This window comes from Carassius gibelio, chromosome A2, assembly GCF_023724105.1.
Source record: "Carassius gibelio isolate Cgi1373 ecotype wild population from Czech Republic chromosome A2, carGib1.2-hapl.c, whole genome shotgun sequence".
NCBI lineage: Eukaryota > Metazoa > Chordata > Actinopteri > Cypriniformes > Cyprinidae > Carassius > Carassius gibelio.
Genome location: NC_068372.1, coordinates 18,604,976 through 18,617,407, shown reverse-complemented (window position 1 = coordinate 18,617,407; position 12,432 = coordinate 18,604,976). Strand labels below are relative to the sequence as shown.

General features: G+C 36.3%; 1 protein-coding gene across 4 annotated transcripts in view; it reads right to left on the bottom strand.

Moving 5' to 3' along the window:
• Positions 1 to 12,057, bottom strand: part of LOC128029435 (disks large-associated protein 1) — a 108,330-nt gene extending 96,273 nt beyond the window's left edge. For all 4 annotated transcript variants that reach the window (XM_052617221.1, XM_052617230.1, XM_052617236.1 and 1 more), the window contains exon 1: positions 11,892 to 12,057. The gene's annotated coding sequence lies outside the window, so the exon portion shown is untranslated. The remainder of the gene's footprint in view (positions 1 to 11,891) is intronic.
• Between the last annotated feature and the right edge of the window lie 375 nt (positions 12,058 to 12,432).

Below are 12,432 nucleotides of genomic sequence, written 5' to 3'. Positions count from 1 at the left end.
AGTGAAACTTAACTGCTGAAAGTGTTTTCTTTATAGCCAAATTTAGTTTTTCATTTATTTGATTATTATTACTGAATTTGTTCTTTTGAAAATCAATAACCAATAAAGTATCACTTCTGAGGGTCTTGAGAAACAGCATCAAAGGCAAAAAGGTGACTCAATTCAGACTCACTGCCGCTCTAATTGTCTTGTCAAAGTAAGAGCCCCCCATTGAGCCCATTTTCCTGCTGTGGCCATCTGGTGAGATGACCCATCTCTCCACCTCCCCTCTGCTGGAAATGTCACTTCAAGAAACAGGTTTAGCTGTCAAAATTCACTACTCGTCTATACACAACAGTTGATAGCTAACTGCACTCAGGTATATTAGTTCAGAAACCTTTCCAGCAACCACTACATTATCACTTTCGCTGACATATAAGATTTTACAAATGTTACAAATGCTATTCCAAAACCTGCAGGAAACAACAGCACAATAGCAATAACCTCCACCCCCCACATATACTCTCAATATAATATTGAATTGTTCGGTACGACATTCATGGTTCAATACGCAGTTGTGAATTGCTTCTTTTTTTTTCAGTACCGAGTGGTACTGTAATCAGTACTTTTGACAACACTAGTATAAATGAAACATACATTACATGTTTTTATAGCACTCAACAATCGCCAATCCATCCTATTTTGGGTAAAACTAGAAAAAAGTAATACTTCTCTCAAAATACATTTTTCATATAATAATCCATGTATTTCTCCAGTGTACAGAAGTGTACAGGAGTTTTCTGTCATTAATTTGTGTCAAAAATCACATTTTAAATGTAAAAATGTAAATTGATGTTACATCCTCCCAATACAGTCCTTAGATCCTCTAAATCTAATAGAATACAAAATAAAATTGAACCTACCAGATATCCAATCATCCTGACTCTGCTAGATATAATCTGACAAAACTGAGTCAGAAAAAAAAGATTAATCAAATACTCTTATGCTTTAGCAGTTGAGAAGTGTGATGGTGATAAACAGTTTCAGAGCTCTAGAGAAAATAACAGCTCAATTGACCCGTCTATGGCTAATTAAAGCAAGCATGTGTATGTGCTGAGTGTAAAGGGGACTTGTGACTCATTAAAGCAGTCAACCTTTCTGCAGTGATTATGGAAGAAAGCGCTGTGGTGCTCTCAACTTTTTCCCCCGCTGCCTTTTAAAACACTCGTAAACGAGGCAGTAGATGTGCTAGAAAATGTTAATTCAACCTTAGTACACACCTGAAATAGTCTACCATCTCAGTTATGACTTCCGAAAGAGAGCCAAATCAGCTGTCGTATACCTAGAAATGAATAAGCCAATGAAATTCCCACAGTTCTTCATGTTGGTGTAAAGCAAAGCAAAAACAGATACAGTGGAAGGAAGATGCGAGGAAGAAAAATGAAATAAACTCAGCAGGATATTTTGTTATGCTCTATAATTTATTTTCTCCAGTCCCTGGTTTTCCCTTCCCTCAGGCTACCGGACTGCTCCATCTCTCAGCAGACTAGCGTTGCAAATAACGGATTCCTTCAGTTCCACTGAGGCTGATAGTAATCCTACACATTTACACACAGCTTCAGATGTTTCAAATCTGATAGTGAATGGCATGACTTCCACTGCCATTGTGCATACATGGCCTCATCACATCCTCAGTGGCATCCCACTCGCAATCCTTGGATCCGACCAATCCACAAATTCTGTTCTAAACTGTACTGACCTGCTATTTAATCTTGACTCTCAATCGTAACGACTAAAAGAAAAAGAAAACAAACACAAACTATATGTGGTCATCCTGTGGTATATTTAGTATATGCCCAAAGCACTTCTTTTAAAACATATATTCATTAAACAGCCAATGAAAAATAAAAATAAAGAAAGGAATTGAAAAGACTTTAGAGGTTATCACTGAGGAACAAATGAGAGATAGATTTTCTTAGAGCTTGGAACAGTGAAGAACAGTGTCCTACTGAATTTTCTACAGTTCTTATTTATACAGCTCACCGCTAAAGCAAAATAGGAATGACTTGTTAACATTATTGCATTCAGTGCCTACTTTTTAAAACTCTGTTTTTAGCTTCTCATTCCAGGACAATGGAATGCTAAAAAAAAATTGCTTCAACAGGAGAAATGTATGACCAAAAGCAATGGCTGCATGAGGCATCCGAATTAGATTAATCATCAACACATAAAAGAATGATTGGCTTTAATAAAATAACTTGAGCAACCATTACCCTAAACTGTGCTGAGCAATGACAGGGACAGGAACAGAGCAGGAATTGGGAAGTTAAATAAAAGAGCTTTTAAAACTATGTTGGGAGTTACATAGATTTTCAAATTACTCCCAGGTTCCAAAATTCAGACAATTTCTTACATCGAATATACAATCCTGCAGAAATCAAAGGATTTAATTTAAAGGAACTTAATGTTTCTCTTTCACAGTGTTTTGCCTATACAGTATATTAAACCTTGAATGAATGTTCTAAATATTACTTATTTAACCAAGATCACACACATGCTGTGTTTGGCATCAATAAGCTCCAATTTCCATTTCCTACTTGTTAATTTACATAAAATTTTGCTAACCCCTTTAACCCCTATTCCTATGCCAACTGTATGTATGTGTGCATGTATGTTCGACTATTTCAAGTGTTTATGTAGTTAATAAAGTCTTGTATCACACTTAAGGTTGTTCATTGTTTGCTTATAACTGGAGTCCCTTATCATGCAGATTTTTGCTACATGCTCGGAGATGTATTGTACAGGAAGAATTAAGAAATTAATGTTCTTAGAATTTACAGACAATTGACACTGAGATGTCAAATGAATACTTACAGCAGATCTAAATATGTATAATTAACTAGTTATAATTAATTATTCATATTTCCCCTTTGAGCTGAGTTGCTACACTTAAAATCGACTGCAAGCTTATATTCAATGTATAGTGCAATACTTAGATCTCAAAATCCAACCAGTTGATGGACAGAACCCACCCCTACACCTACATTTTTAAAAAATCTTTTTTGATAATCCTTTACACTTGAATGTACATGAAAACATGGAAGAAAAGATCTGTTGTGACTTCCAATTCATTGCGACTTTAATCTGAAAAGACAATAATTATATCAGTCAATCAATATTGGATTTTTAATTGTACATGCTCACTTTCCTTATTTTACAGAAATTACCTTTGTTGTCATCGAACACTCACTTACTTAAAAAACAGTTCATTGCAAAAAAAAAAAAAAGTTAAATATAATCTTAAGAAAATCTCAAAAAGAAAATCAAACTAATAATGTTGAAATATTTATAATTGTATTTATTTTTTTCTGCAATTTCTGTTTTATTTTACTGAAAGGGGTCTGGAGAAACTTGATGCTATTCGCAGATTTTCTTTTACATTTTGATTGGAGGTGATGTTGTGGCCCTAATCGCGACAGGTTTTGGGAAAATTTATCAACTGTTACCGATTGTCAGCAAGAAACTGGGGAGGCCAAAGTCCGGCAGGGCGATAATTGTGATTGTATCCTCCTTGGTTGCTCTCATGCAGGATCAGGTTAAGAAGGCAGCGAAACTCGCTTGATGGTTTTTTTTCTCGCAGCATACCTGTGTTTACAGTGGAAGTTTGAGGCGGCTGACCCGGCAAATAACACAAGTCTTAACCGAACGTTATGTGATTGGCTTACGGGTAACCAATGATTTTAAACTTCAGACAACCGTCATTAGAGTGGTAACTAGAGTTGGGCCGATAGAAGATGACATAGTCCATCGCCGATGGCTGAAAGACATCATGATGTTAAGCCGATGTTTTTATGCCCAAACATACACACTACACATTTACTAAAATTTTAAAAATTCTAAAACAAAATAGGACCCCTTTGATTTGAATACTTAATTTATGGGTTACCAGAAATAACAAAAATGATCGGGTCAACCAATAGTGTGACAATAGGGCAGGACTCTTTGTTGTCCAACCGAGGAAAAGGAAACCTGTTTGAAACAGTCATTACTCAAGCAATTCCATTCATTTGGTAACACGAAAATTGACGACATTTGGCCCAATTCTGCACTTCATACCTTTCTTCATGACTTCTTACATACATTATTCATGGCTTTCCATGTTATCCTAAAATAGCTCATTGATTTTAAGACCACAGAGTATTTCCATCTTGTGTCACAGTACTCCTTGGGAGAGCTCATTAAAGCAGCTAGTCTAGTTCTATGCTAGCACCTTCATTAGCAATTAAGAACAAAATAATGAGTCTGTGTCTATAAAGAAATAATTAAAAAGCCAAAGAACTGATTAGCAATGAATACATATAGCCTATTCAGGAAACGTGTCAGTGAAACATTGTATAATAGGCTGTTTCCAGGCAACACACTGCTGTGCCGCTCAACAGTAAGTTCTGTGGTTGTAACACATTTATCTTTGATCGTTTCATTCAACCTCTAGGTCTCCACTGAAACCAGGCAAGCCAACATCTAATGATTTGACCATATTTCAAAGGCAATAAAGGTTCGAATGTCCCATAGCTATACGATTGCTCTATTGCTACATGCTACCATTAGCAATGTAGCAACTGCATGTTGGGTACAAAAAGCATGCATCTTTTGCATAATCTTTCTCTGAGGCAAACCTGCAGGATATCACTTACTATGTGCTTCAAAGAGCTATGAACATTGGAAACAATAAAAGTTGATTTATACTTCTGCATCGGACCTATGCCATAGCCTTGACGCTGTAGGCTATGCGTCAGTTTTGATTTATACTTTTGCGTCATTGTCCAAGTCAATGTGCAGCACACATGCAGACCGCTAGTCTGCAGTGCCCATGGGCATGTTGTTGGTGTAACCCGCAGTACCACGACAAAAGCCGAAGAAGAAGCAGCTCGTCGGAGAAGCATTATAGCATTGACGGCGGCAAATAAATATCAACTCATTAAATCATTATTTAAAACTACAAAAAGGAGACAACAATGGAACAAGAGAAGATGGCATTCTTTCAATCTCCACAAGGACTTGTACCAAGGCAGATCAACATTTTTGGTCGCGGACAACTAGTGATATTTAATGCTGTGTAGTATAATAAATTATAAGACACTTGTCCTTTGCTTTTTTTATTTTATATAAGAAGATGTAACATTAAAATATATTAAAGTGCACATAAACGCACACAAAACTAAGGGGTTTTAGCAGACCAATCACAGCGCTTGCAGTCCACATTGAATTAATGTGTGGTTACATTTTAGGAGAGGTTCACATCAGACTATGCCGTACTACACATAGTCTACGGCGTAGCTACTTTTTTTTCGAAGCAGAAGTATAAATTGGGCATAACACTACATTCTTACAGGCTGGCAGGTGTGTATGTTTATATTGCTGTGAACAGATGGGATAAAACTAAGAAAAGGATATGGCTGTTTCATCTGAATACATTTACATATGGTCTCATTCAAAGCCCATAGAGGTCTATAATATATACCTAGCGTCTTATATGAACCACCATTTTGCAAACAACAAGGGTGTTTGAGAGAATTATTCTCTCCTACATTAAAAGTAAAACACAATGTTTCCACATGAACCATGTCATTTGATGTGCACCGCTGACAGGAATATCTCCACAGGGGGTGATGCTAATTTCTAGCAGTGCAGCTTGATCTGCAAAGTAACAAATCCATTAAACAGGAGGAGTTCACTCCAGTCCTCAGAGTAGACAATTCTCTGGAATGTCTACCAAAACACCACAGTAAAGGGCTTAGACTATATGCTCGATGCCAATCTGTCCTTGCGGTTGTGTCTTTACTTGTCACGATGCTTACAGGCCAAATGTCAGTCTAGTATGCAGCAACAGTTACCTGGAACAGACAGGGTACCAGCTGCAGAAAACACTGCTCAATTGTGGCTGACCTGTCAATTTTTACAAGGCTCATCGGTCTGAAAGTGAGGTGTGCTCTGACTGGCCAGCTATCCAGTGATTTGTGATTGGTCGAAAGACTCAAGCGTGTGACGGAAATGTTACGCCCCTTAACATATACTGTCTCCCAGGCCAGGTGCTCTGCTTGTGCACATTCCATCATTGGTTCTCTTTTAGCAGTTCAGTCAATGTACTGTTAGGAGTAACAGAATAACTCGGGATATTGGTTTATTTCACGTCAGAGGGAGTGTAAGGCCAGTAGAAAGATTTGTTCGCTATTTGGACATCACTTGACGAGACAAAACCAATAAAACCCATTACAAAGTAGGCATTTGTTGCATACATTTGGGACATAATCACTGATTGTAATTGTAAAGTCATACTGTCTTTTTATGCATTGCGTTGTGTATCGCACTGCGTAAACAAGAAACCATGTCTGCATAGTGTACTTACAGGCTGTGAGTCAGAAGCGCCAAACTGTCCTTGCAATGTTTGAAGTTCCCCACTTTATAGAAACAGCCATTGTGCCACAGACGCATAGCAGGCTACTGGTTCAGGAAACCATCCTCATCCTCCATAAAATGCGCAGCACACATATGAATATTTGGGTTGGACTGTTCTGGAACAGTGTTGAAATACAACTGAACCACTGATTTCTAGTCATGTCCTCTTTTGGAAGACCAAACAAGTAATTTCGCTTTCACAACGAAACACACAGCATCTCCACGACATGGCAGCAAAAGAGAGAATAAAAGGTACATCTTCTTTCTTTGCGTGAACATCTGTGCAGCGTTATGCAAATCTTCCCACATAGTGATGTAGAGATATGGGGCATGTAAGAACAAGCCCGTTTTAGGGAGGTTAGGACAAGTCTTAACTTTTATAAAGAATATCTCTTTGGAGTTGAGACTTTAGTCTTTGCAACTTTACAGATCTTCTTTATGCACCAAGAGCTTGTAACACTCTGAAGAGAAAGGAAAAATTTAAAAATCGCATCATATGACCACTTTAATATTAATTACAGTAAGTTCAATCAACAACACATTTCCATTTATCCCCCCCCCCACCCCCCCAAAACAAAACAAAAAAACGGTTAAGGAACGTTAAATGCTATAGCAAAAATACTAGTGACAATATGTGTGTCAACATGATTATATTGTGAAGAAAGAATGGGGGCGGACAATGCTTCAATGGCATGGCAACGCAACATTATAAATCTACTGTAAAACATCTCAAAGTTAAACAGCTCAAATAATACACAAGTTTTAACAAAATGACTAGTGCTTCACCATGATATATATCCTTATTTGATTACATATTATTAGTACCACATCAGTTATCACCATAATTTAAATTTTTTACATTTAATTATTGGCATTCATGCCTCATGCTCACTGAACCACTATTTCATAAATTGCAATAATGATCTAACCCTAAACTCTTAAGTATTTTCTTATTTAAATCCAAACGCAGACTTCTTTTCTTTCTTATTCTTCTATATATATATATATATATATATATATATATATATATATATATATATATATATATATATATATATATATATATATATATATACATACTAATAATTGAATATAACATTGTTAAATGTATAGCAAATCTCAAAATGAGATGTAAATTATAGAGACCGGTGTTCTATGAACATAGCCTTCTTTAATCGACCCTTTAAAGGCATCTCTCTGGGCAAGTCAATTCAGCCTGAGGGAGTGTGAAAGACAACTGCTAAGCTATCAAAGTAAAACAAGCTAGCACCTCTCCATCCATTTCCCATCCTACTGCTTCAAAAGACTTAAACATAGTCCTGGACACTGAGTGTTACCAGCATATTGTTTCTTCTTCTGCAATGGGACTAGTGCCCAACATGTGACCTATTAGTGACTTGTGAGGCCTGCAAGAAGAGTACACAGTAGGGCAGGACTGTGGCATGTCTATATGTGTGTGTTTCAACAATACAGCAATGAGAGAAGGAGAGAGGGTTGATGTGCTAGACTGTGAGAACGTGCAGAGGTGTTGGTAAAACTCGAATAGGGAAACTCGCTGTTGGGGATTTGAGCCAAGTGCTTTATTTCATCAGCAGCATCAATTTCAGCAAAGCAACCCTCTACACTGCGAGTAAATCACTCGCATATGCGACTGAATCTTCACTCTGGGCGACTAAATGATGTCTAATATTAGCCAATGGCTAATAAATACATATATATCAGATGTGTTCACTCGCCGAACACTCTGTGACTGAACACTTCAGAGTTTCTCTCTACTTCAAGCGACCTCTGATATTTTTCAGTTCATCTCAATGGATGCACAGCATACCTGTGTTTGACGTACCATAAACTCTACTGTAAAGGCACACCACTCGCCGTCACTTTGTTGAGAGCACAGAAAGTGAGAGAGTCTCACATACATGTAGAATTGACGCGTTACATGTAAACTATATACTCTGTTGTATTTTCCTGTCAAAATAACGGATTTCACATGATTTCTTTCAGCTTTTAAGAACTGGTTTTGAGCTAATGTGCAAATGAAGTGTATATATATATATAAATTTATCAGTCTGACAAGTAAATAATTAGTGGTTAGGTAACAAGTGCATAATATATCTGTGCCATATCAATTACTGGCTAATATTACAGGTTTCTTTTCTTTTTTCTTTTATCGTTATCAATATTGAATATACGTACACAAAAGTTCAAAATTTGGGTCAGCTGAGTAATTTTGTTTTAATAAATTAATACTTTTATTCAGCAACGATGCATTAAATTAATCTAAAGTTGTTACACACCCCCCCCCCCCCCCCCAAAAAAAAAAAAAAAAACCTGGAAACAGGAGAAATGGCTGTTGAAGATTCAGCTATTTCATCACAGGAATAAATGACATCTTAAAATATACTGAAAATGAAAACAGTTGTATTTAAAATTGTTATATAATTTCACAATCTTTCTGTTTTTACTGTAGTTATAGTATTTGTATTGTATTTGTATTTGTATATATATATATATATATATATATATATATATATATATATATATATATATATATATATTTGTTTTTTGTATATATATATATATATATATATATATATATATATATATATATATATATATATATATATATTTGTATTTATTTATACTGTTAAAAGCAAATCTCAATGTGCATTTAACATGATTTGTATTATTTTAATCAAAAAGAACATTTTTATAACAGTGCATGCCTATTCTACATATTCACATATTATAGAATGTGACATACATATATAAGAATATCCATGCATGCTAATCACGTGGATCATTGAGTTTTAATGATTCACATCCTTTCTTTGAGTGACGTAACAGCTGTGCTATACAAGGCACAACATTTTTCAGTGAATCATCCTTCCACCTCCACAGCATAAATACCACCTGTTTCAGAGTGCAGAGGGCCGCAAACCTCTGAAAATCACACAGCGATCCTCATTAAGATGCAAACTCCCACAGTCTTGCAGCTAATTCTGCACTATATACTTACACCCTTCCTCCACAACGTCCAGTGTTATTAGCATTATTTAAGGCACTGCTAAATGCAAGAGAAGAGAACTCAGACTGTCCTCTGCTAAATCATGAGGGACAGTTCTTTGAAGAAATACAAGCTTATAGTTTCCAATGATTTGACATTAATCCGATCATAACTCTCCTCCGGCTGGAAGGATATAAGTTTTATCCCCATCCAAAAAAAAAAAAAAAACAGTAGCTCTTGATTAAAGTGTATTAGCAGGGGGTAATTTAAAATATTGTTTCTTTTAAATGTGCATATTAGAGAGCCACTCAAATAAAAATAAAAAAATCAATGTTTCATGTCTAAGTGAACTGCATTACAAGATTAAAACATTAACAATTTATAACAATCAGAGACCACAGGGCATTTAGAACAGCAGTGCATATCGAGTTCTGCGAGTGGGGTTTCTAAACCATGTGAAATAACTGCACAAAAGTGTGTCCGCTCAGTTGGGTTGTGTAAAATGAGACGATCAAATCAAGAGACAAATTCTGTCACAATGATCACCTCTCACACACTGGCCTACTTGCACATCATTCTGTGCCGTTGTGTCTGACTAAACTTCACAGAACGGATTTTGGTGGAACCGTTTAATGGCTAATAAAATGAACATGGCCTTAGCGATGAGGCAAATCGTGGTCTGAAATTCAAGGTGACCTTTGAGCGTATTATTTTACACTGATCACTGCCTTTAATTGAGCTTTGCGGAACACTTCCTAATTAGATTATTTAATTCCTATTACCAAACTAAGCCATCATTAAAGCATGACCACTGATGCTAGTCTGGACAGTGATACAGCTCAGCAACTGCAACTCTTCCTGCTGGGATGGAGAACTGAGAAGAGACAGCCAAATGGGAATCTAATATGGATAACCATGTACAGTACTGCAAACTTCATGGTTTCATTGCTTTTTGAATGTATTACTTTACATAGGTCTGTATATATCCAGGTATATTTTAAACGAAAGTGAAGCAGACTCTACTTCAAGCTTTCCAGAAAAGCTGTTGAAAAATAAAATCACACTGTTCCAGCTAGGGCACTTGACACAGTGGACTGACTCAGATCTAATAAATCTCATATGCACCCACCTCCGCAGTTTGTCTCTCTCTCCCTCCCTCACTGTCTTTCAGGATATAGCTTTCTGTCCTCCCCTAAGCATGGCATCAAAACTAAATTACATTTATGTCAGACAGTAAGACGGAAACAGGCATAGACTTCTTTGTAGTTCAATAAACAACCAATTGATCAAAGTTTACAAGTTGAAGAAGTTTTAATGCAGCCAGATTTGGGAGTGCATTTAAGTATATTTAAAAGTAAATTTTTATGGTTAAAGGACTGGTTGTTATTTTTATCTTTTCATTTAGAACACCCAACTTCTTTGCATGATCTTCAGTTTAACAATAAAAACTCATGATCAATAGCAAAATTCCATGATGGTTCAAATATATTATGAGACAGCCAAACCAAGATTAGGAAGATAGATAATACAATCAAAAATGGAATTCTGTCAGCGTTTAATCCCCTGCATGTGATTCCAATCCTGTATGACTCTTTCTTCTGCAAAAAAAGCATTAGAATGTTGGTAATCAAACACGTTGAGACATTTTTCTAAATATACTATATTTTTTGCATTCCACAGAAGCAAGTGAGTCATAGGTTTGGAACAAAATTTGAATTTGAATTTTTAGATGATCTTTCAGTTATCAATGTTATTTATTTGTTATGTGTAATATTATTTACTTATAATCTTCGAACAGAATTAAGTGCATTCAAATCATGGTTATAATAAAAACTGTACCAAATTCAGGCAAATATGTGGGCTAATTAATTCAAAACAGTAAAGTAAATATGTATGTATGTATGTATATAATAAAATGACAAAATTAGGAACTGGTGCAATTTCTTACTCAATAACCAGGTCAATAACTTGGCGAGTTAAGGAGAGAAACCAGTAAGACTCATATCAGCTGTCATTTCAGCAGCTGTGCATGATCTCACAGCAGCAACACTCCCTCCTGCAACAGATGTTAGATGCAGGTGATTGCCAATAAATTAGCTTATTCGAAACAGACAATTCATCTAAAACATCTAATGTAGTCGAATTTGATTCTTCTTGATACACGTGTCCCCGGTCTTTGTTCACAGTACATTCATAGATACAGTGTGTAGAGCATCAGAGGCGGCAGAAATGAAGTGCACAGCTATTTGAAACGCCAACGTTACGACAAACGAGACAGAATTTTCGGCGTCTGTGAAGCGGCACCACAGTGGCGTGGTGAATAAACGGATACCAGCTGAAAACACGCGATGTGTTTCAGTCAGTGCAATTTGCAAACACACTATTATTAATATTATGATTATTATTATGAACAAACCACAAACAGCATATCAGAATAACAAAACCTTACCTTAGAGGATTTATCAGTCGCAATTCATAAAGACAGAGTGGTAAAAATCCTTTGGCATACACTGAAATACAGTCAGTGTATGGACGGGTGGTCGCCGAATATGATAGTGGAGTCTGTCTGACCCGCACCTGACAGCGAGCCGTGGAGCCTCTGCAGCGGAGGGACGTGTGCTGGTCGATGATACCGGAGCACCGGCAAAACGCGTCCTGGAGTATGGCCAGTGGACTTCAGTGGGCTGATTCTGGGCTGCCTGGGGAAAATATAATAATAATAAAAAATCACATACCTCTGAAGCCCATCAGTTAAATCATAAAAGAATAGTGTCATTTTTTCTCAAGATTTGAAATTTAATGTAAGGTTTGAAGTAACATTTGAAAGACTGATCAGTTCTAAAAACCTGCCATCAGTGTATGCACAATTATTATTGCATACGCTAATGCCTAATAATTTTAGCAAGTATATGTACATTTCTCATTCGATTGAAAAGAGACAATATCCTCATTATACCCGTTCTGATCAGTGTCTGCATTACTTATAGGTA